General features: G+C 47.8%; 1 protein-coding gene across 1 annotated transcript in view; it reads right to left on the bottom strand.

Moving 5' to 3' along the window:
- Positions 1 to 384: 384 nt before the first annotated feature.
- Positions 385 to 17,342, bottom strand: part of slc5a6a (solute carrier family 5 member 6a) — a 110,792-nt gene continuing 93,834 nt past the window's right edge. The window contains exon 17 of the transcript XR_011592972.1: positions 385 to 1,489. The gene's annotated coding sequence lies outside the window, so the exon portion shown is untranslated. The remainder of the gene's footprint in view (positions 1,490 to 17,342) is intronic.

Genomic DNA, 17,342 nt, shown 5'->3' with positions numbered 1-17,342 from the left:
CGTTGGATCATAACTCGGGAGCCCTTGACCACAAGAGGGTTTGCTAACCTTGCCATCATTACTTTACAACAAAGGTTAAGGCAACCAACAATTAGATAGGATCTCCAAGATCCATCTGATAGCCAATCAAACCAGCTAGATCCTTCTGCTGGTGTGGATAACTTCTTCACCTCCCTTCTTATGTTATCAGCGAGATTGGTTATGTTTTCTGAACTATCAGGAATGTAAGTGCAACATTCAGACCCTATCAGGGCACACGTTCCCCCTTTCTCAGCTAACAGGTAATCGAGGGCCATTCGGTTTTGTAATGCTACGGTCCTTATTGCTACCATTTCAGCTGTGATGCCTTCCAGAGTTTCAGCAGTATTGTTAGCTATCTGTTCCAATATCGTCTCTAGGTTCTGTACTTCATCCATGAGATGTCCTATCCTGATTGGGAACATCATGACCCCAAAGAACTTGTCGGTGGGGGTGATGGCTCGCTTGTATCGGCTGGAGGCATGTGCTTCCGCTAGGGTACGTACTTGCCGCACAAATGGCACCATATATCCCAGATAACAGGACCCTGTCCATCGCCTAGGCAACCAAGGATATGCCTTATGACCGCACACGAAATACGTGCCGTTAAAAGCTGCTTTCTGATATATTGCTTCCGGGTCCCAGGACTGGGCCCACAAACCTCCACCTGTTTTATTCGGAAGGTGAGAGAGGATGGTGACTCGTGCACCTGTGGTGATGTTGAGACTGTTTGGGCATTTGCTGTACCCTATGACTGGTGTCATTTCGGGTTCGACATATGTCCCCGGTTGGCCTCCCAATCCCCGAGGTATTGGTCAGGGCTAAGAATGGGGGTTCCATTCCACGGTCGTAGGTTGGTTGTTACCATCCCTGGAATGTCTGACTAATGGGGTCTCCAGCACTCTCCCACTTGGTGACCTCCCCGTGGTCATTCATGTGGTAACGGTATGATACTCCTCCTGATCTCCGTGATCCCCCTTTTGACCCGCCTTTCCTCTCTCGTATTTGTATTGACCCCCCTCCTCTCTTGATAGTTTGGCTCTGAATCCATCTGACAGTCTCAGTTAGGGTTAGTGGAACGGGGCGCAAAGGAATTACCCCTTTGGAATGTATAGGGAATGTATAGGGAATGTGAACACACCCAACATCTAGAAAAGTTCCCATTTTGCGCATAAACATAAGACATGTACAAAAAGGTGTTTACATGGAGCTCTCGTCTCTGTCTCCCCAACTGTCATATATCAACACTATTATACAGACTGTGGCATACAGACACAGTTTCATCTTATGGCTCAGGATTCAGATAAATAGTCCAATTATTTTGCTGATGAAAAGAGTTCAGTTTTCCCGTCTCTCTTCTCAGGTCACCGTCGGTGTAGCTGGCTGTCTATCACTACGGGTAAAAGTTCAAACTGGTCCACGTTCCAATTAGGATGCCAACGGCCTTGTTCAGCTATGGAGAAGAGGAAGTCTGGAACAGAAACAGGAGTTAGAATAACCAGTAAAATAGGTTCGTTAGAGGGTGGTGAGCTTGCAGTGGTGCAGGTGAACCCAGGCACTTTTCCCCTCAACCTTGGCTGCAGTGGGGGTAGTGAGTAACACCTGAAAAGGCCCCTCCCATCGTGGCTCCAATCCCTTCCGAATCCACCTCTTAATCAGGACATACTTCCCAGGTACCACGAGGGACAATTCGGGTAAAACTGGGAGGTCAAGGTGAGCCTCTTGAACCTGGTTGTGAGCTAGTCGCAGAGCCTGAGTTAGAGAAAGAACATAGGTGGTCATCAGTTGAGCTGAGATACCATATCTAGGAACAATTTCCCTCATTAACACCTTAACAACAGTTTGAGCCTTATTGTCCAGTGTAGGGTAGGCTTCAATCCATCTGCTAAACACATCTACTATTACGAACACATATTTGTAACACTGAACTTTTTTGCAACTCAATGTAGTCCAACTGAAATGTCTCAAAGGGACCTTCGGGTAGGGGCGTTTTACCCCAATCACAGGGGACTCCCTTCCCTGGATTATGTTGCTGGCAAACCAGGCAACGACTACTGATGTTCTGGGCGAGCGCCTGGAGTCTAGGGTGCCACCAAGTAGCCAAAAGTGTGTCACTGGTGGTCCTTGCTCCACAATGAGTAGCAAAATGCATACATTCAATAACCCATAGAGCCAACTCGTCAGACATGCAAGTCTGTTCCGCGGGAGTGGTCCAGAGTTTAGAAACATTGTCATAAGTACATCCATAATATTTCCACAACAGTTTATTTTTTTCAGGAGCGTCCTCCTGTGCTTTAATAACATCTTGGATGGTTGGCATTGGTTTTTCCGAGGCTAACTTATCCTTCGCAGGATTTTTAGTCTGACTGATCATTTTGGGCACTACCATCTGTTGGTCACGAGAGGCCTGTTTATCCTCTTTGTCAGCACAGTGGTTCCCTATATCAACCGGGGATTTTCCCGTGGTGTGGGCGGTACATTTAACAACGGCAATGTGCTTGGGGAGCATGAGGGCTTGCAACAAATCAGATACTAGTTGCTTATTTTTCCATAATTGTCCGAAATCATGGGCCACCCCAAAGGCATACCTAGAGTCGGTATAGATATTGACTTTGAGGTCTTTGGCCAAGATACAGGCTCGGGTGAGGGCGAATAGTTCAGCTTGTTAGGCAGAATAGGCGGTTTTAAAAGCGGAAGATTCCAAGACCTGATTCTCCTGGTTTACTATGGCGTATCCTGAGATTCGTGTACCTTCTGGATTAATAGAAGAACTTCCGTCAACATACATAATACAGTCTGGATCTTCCATTGGTACATCAACTAAATCTTCCCTGACTGATGTGGCCTCTTGAATTAAAGATAAACAATCATGACTGGGTTCTTCCTCATCTTGGGGTGACTCAGTAAGAAAACAGGCCGGATTAATTGCAGTACAGTGCCGAAAGGTCAGTTTAGGATTGCCTGTGATTTCAGTGGGTTCTGTCGGATAGAGGGCCAGTCCACATTGCCCTGCACTGGGCTCTCAATCGGATCAATGGGAGTATAACCCACTTGGGAGGGGTCCTCTGCTCACACATGAGGAGCCATATAGGTATGCCAGAGCCAGTATGATGCTGCAGAGTCGTTAAGACCTTCTCGGGGTCCCCGTGGAATTGGACTGTTCGGCCATGTTTTACAATTTGCACATCCCGGCTGGTAGGGTCAGCCTCGTCTATAGCCTGGCGCACCATAACTCCCAAATCTTTAGCGTGGTGGGGAGGTAATACTTCGAATAATATGTGGTGCCACCGTTGGGGGCTGTCCATTTCCACAAAATCTGCCTTCCCTTCCGGTCCAGTCACTCTAGCCCTTAATAGAATTTCCTTCACTTCCCCTTCGTGATCCTGATAAAAGTTCTGCAGGTCCTGATTCTTTCCACTGGGATCGTATGCTAGGGTCACGTGATAGGGTGCCTGCGGCAGGTTCAGAGACCACCACTGAGGGGTCCTAGTGGTATAATACTGCCGCTTAAGAGTTCCCTGTTTTACAATAATCCCATCATCTCCACACTCCAAATGCAACTGGAATTTGCAGAGGAGGTCTCTAGCCATCAAGTTACAGTCCAGATTGGTTGTGATAACAAATCGATGTTCCACCGATTCTTCCTGGTAACCCATTTTAACCGGTTCTGACACCGGGAATGTAGAGACTTGTCCCAGGAATCCTGACAGCCCCTGTGTTTCAGTGAAGGCGGGGAGTTTAAGCTTTGATTGTACAGAAGACATGAAGGCTCCCGTATCTATCAAGAAGGGTTGCCACTCATTCCGAATTTTTAACAATATCATCGGTTCGTCATCCGGGGAGGGTCCCTGCACAATCAAGCTACGTAGTCAATACGAATAATCGGGGGACGATTGGCCAAAGGGGTTGTTCTGGGAGAAGTTAGTGTAAGATCCCCGTCCTCTCCCCCCTTGACCCCCTCCTCTTCCTTTTTCGTGCTGACGGGAGGGACAATTTCTATTCCAATGTCCTTCTTGCCCACAAATAAAGCATCCATCTCGTCTTTCCCAGCCCCGACCTCTTCCCATTCCAGGCTGGGGACAGTAGGGCGGTCCGTAATTAGCAGGGCCCGGGCCATTTGGGTGTTTGATATAACCGTATCCCCGTTTATCCACCCAACCCTGCACGCAATACTGCGGTTCCATCTGGTATCCCCTTGGGTCAGGTTTTGGTCCTTCCACCCAAGGCGGCTCCATACTGATGGGCTTCTGAAGGGTCGTGGTGAGAGCATTAAAGATAGCGCATCATTAGGGTGAGCAACCACCAATGCATCATGAGTAGCACGTCCTAGGTGAGTTAGAAATCGGGCATGCTCAGTTGGGCTCAGGGTTTGCTTTACCAGGGCTCACAGGTCCCTTGATTCTGCATTATATCCATGCATGTCGAGGTCACTCCGTGAAATCGGAGGTCAGGGTTAAGTTGGGTTTGTGGATCCCTTTCAGCTTATTTATCTTAGCCTTTTAACTCTTCAATTTGTTTTGTTTGAGTATCTATTTCTTTATTGTATCAGGCAAGTATTATTACATAAGCTAGTTCTGTTTTTATTTTTATTCTGACTATCGCACCATTCCTCTGTTAGGTGAGTCTTTTTTCTATTAAGAAATCCAAATTGATAATGTTCAGTATGAAACGGCTGTCAATGGAAAGGGTTAACTCCTTTACAGGTTTGTAAGAAGACCTGATGTCATTACGTGACTTCTCGTAACCATCTGAAAAAAAAATCTTTTCATCAGGAAAGGCAGCATTTTTTAACTTCTTATTCAAGTACTTGCCAAAGATATTTTTTAATTGATTTAAAACGAGACCACACATTTGTTTCCTGAAATTCAATTTTGTCATCAGCCTCGGTCAACGCAAAGCCAACCATTTTAACTACGTAGTCTATCGATACATTTCTCAGAGGTCCCAGTGGAACTCTGAGTACGTTTCTCGTGTGTGCACTCTTTCTTTAAGACGTCTACGGTTTTTAATATGTCCTCCTTCTGTCAATGAAAGCCCTAATTTAATGGAGTTTTTCTGCCAACTCGACAGGAGTGAATTTTTTTTTAGACTGCAGTGGAATTTTTCTCATAATTTAAAATCTCAGAACATTTTTTTTTTCTTTCAGCACCTATTTAGTACGTTACTTTTTTTTTGTCTTTTCCATAACTAGAGGGAAGTCTGGCATGTAGGCTGTGGACTGCTTTTCGTTATCTCAATTGTTCCAGCCTCAAGGTCGTGTTATTTAATATAATATTTTTTTTGAATCCTTTTGAATCCATCTCAGTTGTTTTGCTGTGCCTTCTCTGAATATTTTCTTTCGACAAGTAAGTGAGCATGTCAAATCCTTTTTTAACCACCGGGACCATGTATTTTTTTCTTTTTTTTTTACTCAACAAACCTATCCTTTGTGCATTTCCTGGCTCCGTAACTTATCATCCGAATATACGTAATTCAATAAGGTTCACACTCTTAAACTTCCCACATACAGGACAACACTACGAAGGGTTAAAAAAAACTTTCATTCTGTTTGAAAAAGTGGGTGGAGCTAAAACAAACCACAACTCCCCGGCTTTTTTTTTTTTACACAGTAAAAATCACACAAGCATTTCTCATTTAAAACAAACGTTCACAAGAGTCTCTTTTCTTTCCTATTAATTTTTGGATCCATAATTGATCATCTATCCCTATCTAGCTCTAACTATCCCTACTTTCCGTGTCGTCGCACGGATCTACTTCTAACCTATCTTTCCAAGTCGCCGCTTGGTTTGCGTCACCGTGCAATTTCCCTATCTCTATCCCTATTCTAAGTTTGAAAGGTATTCACCAGATTGTCCTGGATCTCGTTCAGACACTACCTGAGAACCAGCGAGTGGCTAAACTTTCCTCAGACTTTTGAAACCGGGGGAAACTGGAGCAGTATTGAAATCATACTCACTCCAGTGGCCACTTTCCCCTCGTCTTGCCCAAGGCTAGTCTGGCTCTTAATTCGCAAGTTTTCGGCAGTCGTCCGTTGAGATCCCACTTCTGACACCAAATGTTGATTTCTGGATTCTTTTATCTCAATCTGGTTCAGCAAAATTACTGAAACGAATACCGTTTGTGCTTTAAACAAAGCAAGCTTTTATTTAAAAAGCAAATCCCGATCGGGGACCTTATCAGACAGAAGGAATGCACTCTGATAGAACGCACCCACTTCCTACGGAAAAAGTGACGTTACATTGTAAAGGCACGACGGTTATACATTTTCGGCAAAAGATAACAAGATAGGGCTAGAGTGACATCCTAGTCCAGCCTATCCCTTTTGATCCCTCTTTCCCTTTGTCCACTCATAAGCCGACCTAAGTATGGTCTGATTTTAAACAAAGACCTTCTGTTAATGTTTCAGGTTAATAACATGATTTAATAAGACCTTGAGGTTTTTCTGCAAGCTGTGGGTTTTGTTTCAATATGTGTTAGTGTTGTAACATTTTGCAGTCTCGAGTCTGAGATGTCATGGCTATTCCTCCATGAATTCATTGTTAGCTTATACTGTCCCTATACAATTCCCACATTCTCAACTTCAATGTCTCTATACATTTTTAAACATTCACAACGTAACCTCAGAACTTGGCAGCAGTGGAAACATAAGAACAGGAGGAGGCCATTCAGCCCCCGAGCCTGCTCCGTCATTCAATCAGATCATGGTTTATGTGTACCTCAACTCCATTTCCCCACCTTTACTCCATATCCCTCAATACCCTTACCCAACAAGAATCGACATTGCCCCACTGGTGCAATTGTGTACGTTACACTGCTGGCTATTTTCCGTCGAGGGAGCTAATCAAGTTTTGTTTAAGGCTGCTTTGGCTCCCAGATCACCTTTCTGGTGACGAGAGACTGGAGCCCTTACCATCACCTGCCAGATGATGAAATGAGGAGGAGGAGCAGGAACAGGGTGATAAGTAAGATAATGTGCAAGTAGAAGAGGAAGAGCTGGAACAGAAAGAGGAAGTGAAGAGGAAAAGGTGGAGGAGAGGTGGAGGAACAGCAAGTGAAGGAAGGAGAAGAGATAGAGGAAGAGGAGAGGGATGAGAGGTACCAACCCCCATGAATCCAGGGGTTGAAGAAACTAGCTCACTTGGGAACACTCCCATTGACCTGAACTGCATCTCTCCATTCACCATCATTGCCACACTTCTTACCTTTCCTCTCTCAATAACCATTGCATTGTCCTCTTTCTGTCAACTTATTGCTATCTTCCTCACTTGACTATAGACACAATAAACACCAGATACACATTCAAATCAACAACCATCAAAATAATCATTGCATTATGCATACAAAATAAAACTCACCACACTTGTGCATTCCCTTAGCCCCTGTCATCATGTTTCTTTCTCTATGCTGGTGCTCCGTCCACCCTCCATAAACTTCAGCTCATCCAAAAATCTACTGTCTGTTTAACTTGCACCAAGTCCTATTCCATCATCACCCCTGTGCTCGCTGGCCTGCATTGGCTCCTGGTCCAGCAACGCCTCGAATTTAATTTCTCATCCTCGTGTTCAAATCACTCCATGGCCCCACGCCTCCCTAGTTCTGTAACCTCCAGCCCTATAACCCTCTGAGATCTCTGCGCTTCACCAATTCTAGCCTCTTGTGAATCCCTGATTTCAATCATCCAGCATTGGTGGACCTGCCTTCAGCTGCCGAGGTTCTAATTTGTGGAATTCCCTCCCTAAACTTCTCTATCCCTTTCTCCTCCTTAAAGAAGCTTGTGAAAACGTAACTCTTTGACCAAGCTTTTGCTCACCTCCTAATATCTCTAATAATGGCTCGGTATGATATTTTTGTTTGATCATCACCATAGGCGGTCCCTCGAACGAGGATGACTTGCTTCCACAAGACTTCACACATGTTTCAATGAAGGACCCGATGTTCCAGTCCTGAACTCCAATTGAGGGGGTGGAAGATGCCTGTGCGTGGATTTTTTTAACGTGTGGTGACCCGTTGCACACCAGCCACCACACGGCCTTTATCCAGTGGCAAGGGTTAACCAGGACGAGTGGAGATCTGCTCTGTTGCACTGACCTAGTGCACACACACATCGCATTGTGGGCTGGACCATGCTGCCCCTGGGCCCTCGGCTCTTCTGGGCCCCTGTATTCGCCGCACATTCGCCCAGGATGTTCCAGGGCCCAGTGCTCCAGCTCTATTTATAGCCCCGACCTGTGGTGCGACACAGGTTGGGGTGGCCCATGATGTTTGATAATGCACCTGTGAAGGCCCTTTTAACATTGGCACCCAGAGCCACGATGGCAGCAGTCTCAGCCTCCAAGGAAGCAGTTTGTGCTGTGATAGAAGCTGCCAGATTGGTCTTCAGATGCTCCACAATGGTGCATTCTACAGCCGTGCTGATCAGGCTGACCCCCTTTCCCATGTTGGAAAGGATGGGCTCCAAGCTCTGTGTAAAGCACTGCACCAACTCCTCCATGCTCCTTGACATTGTGCTCAGGCCTCACAGTGCAAAAAGCATTTTGTTGTGCTCGCCCATCAGCCTTCCTCTGTAGCCTGGCCCATTGACGTACCCATCTGAGTCCTCTAGTGTACGACCTTACCCTCCAGTGAGCACCACCTGTGGTGTCCTTTCCCCTCCCCCAGCCCTGGCTCCTTCGCACATTTCCCCAGTGACCATGTGCAGATCCCTCCTCTATCCGAGCCTCTGAGGTCCGCAGAGGTCAGTCTCTGAGCTGGCAGAGTGAAATCAAGGCACGGTGCATCTGCATCATCGTTCTCTTCTTCCTCCGCCACTGGCTGAGAGCTTCCACTTCTTGGGAGCTGAAATTAAAAAGGGACAAAGGTTAATGCTGTGGTGAGAGGAGAGAGGAAGAAGTGTGTGCTGACACCATCTGTAACCTCTCATTCAGTGTGTGTGGGGTGAGGGGGGAGTGAGGAGAGGAAGATTAGATTGGTCGAACCCATGATCATCGATCCCTCCAGTGTCACCAGTGACCACGGCCTCAGCGACGCCCCCTCCCATTGCTATTATTGCAAGAACTGTCTGCTCCAGTTTCTTGCTGCTGCCTCCTGTTGTGTGTCACCCACCACAAGAATGAGGGAAGTGTGTTAGAGTGTTGTGCAACTTGTCTGGGTGATGTCACTGACTGAATAGCTCAGAATGTGTGTGTGTGTCAATGTGTGAGAAGCGAATTGTTGGTGTGAGGTTTCCTACAGTACAGAGTGTGAGAGGGTGATATCTAGCATGTTGATTGAAGTGTTCAGTCCCGATTAATAGAGATTGTAGGCGGTGAGGAATGGGGATGGTGTTAATTCAGCAGTGATGAGGCTAGCGGAGCAGCTGTTATGAGAAACCATTTGAAGATCGATCGTACCTTGACAACTCTTGTCAGATAATTGAACTTGTTTCAACGGCATCCAGGTACGTGGCCCACATTCCTTGCATTCACCTCCTATGTGATCTCCTCCCACTGCGTCCTCAGCATGTGGTATGAGGGCGCCCTTCCCCCCTGGGGATAAAAGATGTCCCTCCTCCTCTTCACCTCCTGCCCCCCTGGTCATAGATGATGTCCCTCCTCCTCTCCATCTCCTGCAACAAGGCCTCCAGTGCAATGTCAGACAACCTTGATGCCTGCCCTCTCCCAGTCATTTGTGGGATCAATCTCTCAGTTCAGTTCCTCAGACCACTTCATACGAAATAGGAGCAGGAGTAGGCCCTAATGGGCCTCGGGTCTGCTCCACCATTCAAAAGATCATGGCTGATCATCGACCTCAACTCCACTTTCCTGCTCAATCTCCATATCCCTTGATTCCCCTAGACTTCAAAAATCTATCTATCTCAGCCTTGAATATATTCAGAGTATCCACAGCCCTCTGAGACAGAGAATTCCAAAGATTCACAACCCTGAGTGAAGAAATTGCTCCTCATCTCTGTCTTAAATGACCTCCCCCTTATCCTGAGACTGTGCCCCCTGGTTCCAGACACTCCAGCCAGGGGGAAACAACCTCTCAGCATCTACCCTGTCAATCCCCTTCAGAATCTTATGAGATCACGTCTCATTCTTCTAAACTCCAGAGAGTATAGGCCCATTCTACACAATCTCTCATCATAAGACAGTTCTTTCATCCCAGGAATCAATCTAGTGAACCTTCATTGCACTGCCTCCAAGGCAAGTATAACCTTCGTTAGATAATGAGACCAAAACTGTGACAGTACTCCAGGTGTGGTCTCACCAAGGCCCTGTATAATTGTAGCAAGACTTCCTCACTCTTATACTTCAGCCCCTTGCAATAAAGGGCAACATACCATTTGCCTTCCTTATTGCTTGTTGTATCTGCATGCTAGCTTTCTGTGTTTCTTGCACCAGAACATTCAAATCTCTCTCAACACCAACATTAAAAAGATTCTCACCATTTAAAAAATGTTCTGTTTTTCTATTCCAAAATGAATAACCTCATATTTCTTTACATTATACTTCACCTGACACCTTACTGCTCACTCACTTAGTCTATCTATATCGCTTTGCAGATGCTTTGTGTTCTCCTCACAGCTTTACCGGGAGCTGTAGCAGTGGTAACGACACTGGGCCAGTAATCCAGCGGCCTGGACTAATGATCCAGAGACATGAGTTCAAATCCCACCAAGGCAGCTGGGGAATTTAAATTCAGTGAATTAAATAAATCAATCTGGAATAAAAAGCTACTATCAGTAATAATCTACCGGATTGTCACAAAAACCCATCTGGTTCACGAATGTCCTTTAGAGAAGGAAATCTGCCGTCCTTACCCAGTCTGGCGTATATTTGACTCCAGACCCACAGCAATCTGGTTGACTCTTAACTGCCCTAGCAAGCCACTCAGTTGTACACAACCGCTATAAAAAATAAGAAAAAAATGGACGGGCCACCTGGCATCGACCTTGGCACCGGCTACAGACACGACAACGGCACACCCAGCCAAAACGACCCTGCAAAGTCCTTCACACAAACATCTGGGGACTTGTGCCAACATTGGGAGAGTTGTCCCACAAACAAAGCCTGACATAGTCATACTTACAGAATCAGACCTTTCAGCCAATGTCCCAGACTCCTCCATCACCATCACTGGGTATATCCTGTCCCACCAGCAGGACAGACCCACCAGAGGTGGCAGCACAGTGGTATACAGTCGGGAGGAAGTAGCCCTGGGAGTCCTCAACATTGACTCCGGACCCCATGAAGTCTCATGGGGTCACACCATTTAATGTGTATTCCCCAAATGCATTACCTCACACGTATCTGGATTGAATTCCATTTGCTACAGCTCTGCCCACCTGTCCAGTACACTGATATATTCCTGCAGTCTGCAGCTTTCTTCTTCATTATCACACCTATTTTAGTGTCATCTGTAAACTTCTTAATCATATCCCCAACATTCAAGTCCAAGGCATTGATATATACAACAAAAAGCAAGGAACCCAGCACTAAGCCCTGCAGAACCTCAGAGTGTGATGTAACACTCTCCACTTGCCTGGATGAATGCAGCTCCAACAACACTCAAGAAACTTGACACCATCCAGGACAAAGCAGCCCGCTTGATTGGCCCCCCATCCGCCACCTTCAACATTCACTCCCTCCATCACTGATGTACCGTGGCTGCAGTGTGTACCATCTACAAGATGCACTGCAGCAACGCACCAAGGCTTCTTCGGCTGCACCTCCCAAACCCACAACATCTACCACCTAGAAGGACAAGGGCAGCAGGCTCATGGGAGCACCACCACCTCCACGTTCCCCTTAAAGTCACACACCATCCTGACTTGGAAGTATATCGCCGTTCCTTCATCGTCGCTGGGTCAAAATTCTGGAACTCCCTCCCGAACGGCACTGTGGGGGTACCTTCACCACACAGACTGCACTGGTTCAAGAAGGCGACTCACCACCATTTTCTCAAGGGCAATTAGGGATGGGCAATAAATGTTGACGTTGTCAGCGACCCCCACATCCCATGAACGAATAAAATAAAAGCTTAATGTCCCACCTTTGTATTGTCAGCTGTGGTGTATGTAGCACACAAATCACTGACTCCACACGGTCTGGTGTAAGTCTAACTGCTGTGACCTTCGTCCTTTATTGTTCAGCTCCAGAGTGCCTCCCAGGTGTGGTGGTCAGCCTTATATAGCCCTTGTTACAGGTACTACCAGGGTTTCCCACCACAGCGCCCTCTGTGGTGTGGCATAGTGCTTACAATACATTTAAGGTACTGGGACGATACACACATCATTACATAACATCACCTTCCCCCCCCCCCCCCACCTGGATGCAGGACAACGATACATACATCAATACATAACATCACACTTGTCCAACAGAAGGCAGGTGGGCATAGACAGTGTATTAGTATGGTACATTTTATCTGGTACATTAACTGGTTATTGACTGGTAGCGGAACCTTGATTTCCTTGTTAGCCGTTATCATTAATTGTACTCCATCCATTATTTTACACAAATACAGTGGCCATTCAGCATAAAAAAAGTAATTCTTATTATAAATTCACTATCTCACATTAACATAGCTCATTTTGGACTCGCTCTGCCAAACAGAAGTCCTTTGTGGGGACCACCTCTTTGTAAGGCCCTTTTAAGACTCCCGGGTGCATTTCCTCTTTAAGGCACCATCTTTGATGCAGGAGGATTCCACGAAGCTTCTCCTTGGGCGCCGCCATCTTTGATGCTCTGCAGCTCCGACACGATTCCGCCGCCATCTTCTTCTCCGCCGCTCCGAATGCCCTCCGCCGTCGCAGCCTCCGCTCCCCTCCGCTGCCACCTGACTTGCCGCCTCCCCTGCGGCCGTCATCGTCGCTTCTCCGGCGGCCACTGTAGCCGCCTCCCCTGTGGCTGCCATGGCCGCCGACCGACGCTACCAGCTCCTCGGGGCCCGCCCAAAGGCCTCTTCCTCTGCGGGGCCCTTCCGAACCGCCGGCCCCTGGATCCCTCAGCACCCCGCCCGCAGCGCCCCGCCGGCTCACCCCCACCCCCCCTTGGGCCCCTCTGTGCAGGGCTGCTTGCCTGTGGGGGCTGGGACTGCAGGGTCTCTGTGTGAGATCCAGGCCTGGGGCTCGCCTGTGGGGGCTGGGGCTGCAGGGTCTCTGTGTGAGATCCGGGCCTGGGGCTTGCCTGTGGGGGCTGGGGCTGCAGGGTCTCTGTGTGAGATCCGGGCCTGGGGCTTGCCTGTGGGGGCTGGGGCTGCAGGGTCTCTGTGTGAGGTCCGGGGCTGGGACTTGCCTGTGGGGATTAAGGCTGCAGGATCTCTGTGTGAGGTCTGGGCCTGGGACTTGCCTGTGGGGGCTGAGGCTGCAGGGTCTCGGTGTGAGGTCCGGGCCTGGGACTTGCCTGTGGGGGCTGGGGCTGCAGGGTCTCTGTGTGAGGTCCGGGCCTGGGACTTGCCTGTGGGGGCTGGGGCTGCAGGGTCTCTGTGTGAGGTCCGGGGCTGGGACTTGCCTGTGGGGATTAAGGTTGCAGGGTCTCTGTGTGAGGTCCGGGCCTGGGACTTGCCTGTGGGTGGATTGAGGCTGCAGCTCCAGCTCGGTCGGCGCTGCTCTCTGGGGACCAGGGGCACGGCAGCACCCCGGGGAGCAGCAGCCTGTGGAGGGATGAAGTCTTCCCAGCTCCCACAGACCGTCCCCATCCACCTCCGGCCGAGGAGTGTCGGCCCATCGCCTGCAACGACCCACAAAGATAAACCGTGCACCTCGTCCCCGTGGGATACCTGCACCTCCGCTCTGCCGAGAACAGGTATTAGTTCGCAGCTTCGCCGTGACCGGGACCAGCTTGGGTCATGCAGCTGGGTTAATCCACAGTTTATCAAAAGTTCTCCGACTCATCAACGACGGACCCGAGCCCGTGTCCACTTCCATACTCACTGGGACTCCGTTGATTTTTACTTCACTTATCACTGGGGGCAAATCGTCGTTACACGTGTGCAGTCCCAACACCTCATCTTCTTAATGCAAGGAGTATCCGCAATAAGGTGGATGAATTAATTGTGCAAATAGATGTTAACAAATATGATGTGATTGGGATTACGGAGACGTGGCTCCAGGATGATCAGGGCTGGGAACTCAACATCCAGGGGTATTCAACATTCAGGAAGGATAGAATAAAAGGAAAAGGAGGTGGGGTAGCATTGCTGGTTAAAGAGGAGATTAATGCAATAGTTAGGAAAGACATTAGCTTGGATGATGTGGAATCTATATGGGTAGAGCTTCAGAACACCAAAGGGCAAAAAACGTTAGTAGGAGTTGTGTACAGACCTCCAAACAGTAATAGGGATGTTGGGGAGGGCATCAAACAGGAAATTAGGGGTGCATGCAATAAAGGTGTAGCAGTTATAATGGGTGACTTTAATATGCACATAGATTGGGCTAGCCAAACTGGAAGCAATACGGTGGAGGAGGATTTCCTGGAGTGCATAAGGGATGGTTTTCTAGACCAATATGTTGAGGAACCAACTAGGGGGGAGGCCATCTTAGACTGGGTGTTGTGTAATGAGAGAGGATTAATTAGCAATCTCATTGTGCGAGGCCCCTTGGGGAAGAGTGACCATAATATGGTGGAATTCTGCATTAGGATGGAGAATGAAACAGTAATTTCAGAGACCATGGTCCAGAACTTAAAGAAGGGTAACTTTGAAGGTATGAGGCGTGAATTGGCTAGGATAGATTGGCGAATGATACTTAGGGGGTTGACTGTGGATGGGCAATGGCAGACATTTAGAGACCGCATGGATGAATTACAACAATTGTACATTCCTGTCTGGCGTAAAAATAAAAAAGGGAAGGTGGCTCAACCGTGGCTATCAAGGGAAATCAGGGATAGTATTAAAGCCAAGGAAGTGGCATACAAATTGGCCAGAAATAGCAGCGAACCTGGGGACTGGGAGAAATTTAGAACTCAGCAGAGGAGGACAAAGGGTTTGATTAGGGCAGGGAAAATGGAGTACGAGAAGAAGCTTGCAGGGAACATTAAGGCGGATTGCAAAAGTTTCTATAGGTATGTAAAGAGAAAAAGGTTGGTGAAGACAAACGTAGGTCCCCTGCAGTCAGAATCAGGGGAAGTCATAACGGGGAACAAAGAAATGGCAGACCAATTGAACAAGTACTTTGGTTCGGTATTCACTAAGGAGGATACAAACAACCTTCCGGATATAAAAGGGGTCAGAGGGTCTAGTAAGGAGGGGGAACTGAGGGAAATCTTTATTAGTCGGGAAATTGTGTTGGGGAAATTGATGGGATTGAAGGCCGATAAATCCCCAGGGCCTGATGGACTGCATCCTAGAGTACTTAAGGAGGTGGCCTTGGAAATAGCGGATGCATTGACAGTCATTTTCCAACATTCCATTGACTCTGGATCAGTTCCTATGGAGTGGAGGGTAGCCAATGTAACCCCACTTTTTAAAAAAGGAGGGAGAGAGAAAACAGGGAATTATAGACCGGTCAGCCTGACCTCAGTAGTGGGTAAAATGATGGAATCAATTATTAAGGATGTCATAGCAGTGCATCTGGAAAATGGTGACATGATAGGTCCAAGTCAGCATGGATTTGTGAAAGGGAAATCATGCTTGACAAATCTTCTGGAATTTTTTGAGGATGTTTCCAGTAAAGTGGACAAAGGAGAACCAGTTGATGTGGTATATTTGGACTTTCAGAAGGCTTTCGACAAGGTCCCACACAAGAGATTAATGTGCAAAGTTAAAGCACATGGGATTGGGGGTAGTGTGCTGACGTGGATTGAGAACTGGTTGTCAGACAGGAAGCAAAGAGTAGGAGTAAACGGGTACTTTTCAGAATGGCAGGCAGTGACTAGTGGAGTGCCGCAAGGTTCTGTGCTGGGGCCCCAGTTGTTTACATTGTACATTAATGATTTAGACGAGGGGATTAAATGCAGTATCTCCAAATTTGCGGATGACACTAAGTTGGGTGGCAGTGTGAGCTGCGAGGAGGATGCTGTGAGGCTGCAGAGCGACTTGGATAGGTTAGGTGAGTGGGCAAATGCATGGCAGATGAAGTATAATGTGGATAAATGTGAGGTTATCCACTTTGGTGGTAAAAACAGAGAGACAGACTATTATCTGAATGGTGACAGATTAGGAAAAGGGAAGGTGCAACGAGACCTGGGTGTCATGGTACATCAGTCATTGAAGGTTAGCATGCAGGTACAGCAGGCGGTTAAGAAAGCAAATGGCATGTTGGCCTTCATAGCGAGGGGATTTGAATACAGGGGCAGGGAGGTGTTGCTACAGTTGTACAGGGCCTTGGTGAGGCCACACCTGGAGTATTGTGTACAGTTTTGGTCTCCTAACTTGAGGAAGGACATTCTTGCTATTGAGGGAGTGCAGCGAAGGTTCACCAGACTGATTCCCGGGATGGCGGGACTGACCTATCAAGAAAGATTGGATCAACTGGGCTTGTATTCACTGGAGTTCAGAAGAATGAGAGGGGACCTCATAGAAACGTTTAAAATTCTGACGGGTTTAGACAGGTTAGATGCAGAAAGAATGTTCCCAATGTTGGGGAAGTCCAGAACCAGGGGTCACAGTCTGAGGATAAGGGGTAAGCCATTTAGGACCGAGATGAGGAGAAACTTCTTCACCCAGAGAGTGGTGAACCTGTGGAATTCTCTACCACAGAAAGTAGTTGAGGCCAATTCACTAAATATATTCAAAAGGGAGTTAGATGAAGTCCTTACTACTAGGGGGATCAAGGGTTATGGCGAGAAAGCAGGAAGGGGGTACTGAAGTTTCATGTTCAGCCATGAACTCATTGAATGGCGGTGCAGGCTAGAAGGGCTGAATGGCCTGCTCCTGCACCTATTTTCTATGTTTCTATGTTTCTATGTTTCTTCTACCAGCTCCTCGCTGAACAGTAGATCATCCCCCATCTCCTCAGCCACATGGTGAGTCCGATTTCTTTTACACATACGCTGAAGGTGGCCTTTAATGTGGCAGGTATTGCATGTATGCTCCGCAAACCTGCACCGGTGAGCCCCATGGCTTCCTCCACAACGCCAGCATGGTGCTGCTTGATTGGCCCCCCTCAGCGGACTCTGAGCTCCAGGACCCCGAGATCCATGCTCTCTGCCCCGGGCAGAGCCACGTTCTGCAGTTTTGTCCGTGGTGGGCACTATCCTGTGGACAGTGCCTGCCGGGTTCGAGACTGTGTGGATTATTTGCTTGGTGCTGCAAGTCGAGGTCATATATGCCCGGCTGATGGCGATGGCCTTTGTCAGAGTGACTGTGGGTTCCGTGGCCAGCAGCTTGTGAAGGAGGCCCTC

Source organism: Pristiophorus japonicus, chromosome 1, assembly GCF_044704955.1.
Source record: "Pristiophorus japonicus isolate sPriJap1 chromosome 1, sPriJap1.hap1, whole genome shotgun sequence".
Lineage (NCBI taxonomy): Eukaryota > Metazoa > Chordata > Chondrichthyes > Pristiophoridae > Pristiophorus > Pristiophorus japonicus.
The sequence above is the reverse complement of the archived record's forward strand: the minus strand, read 5'-3'. Positions and strand labels throughout refer to the sequence as shown.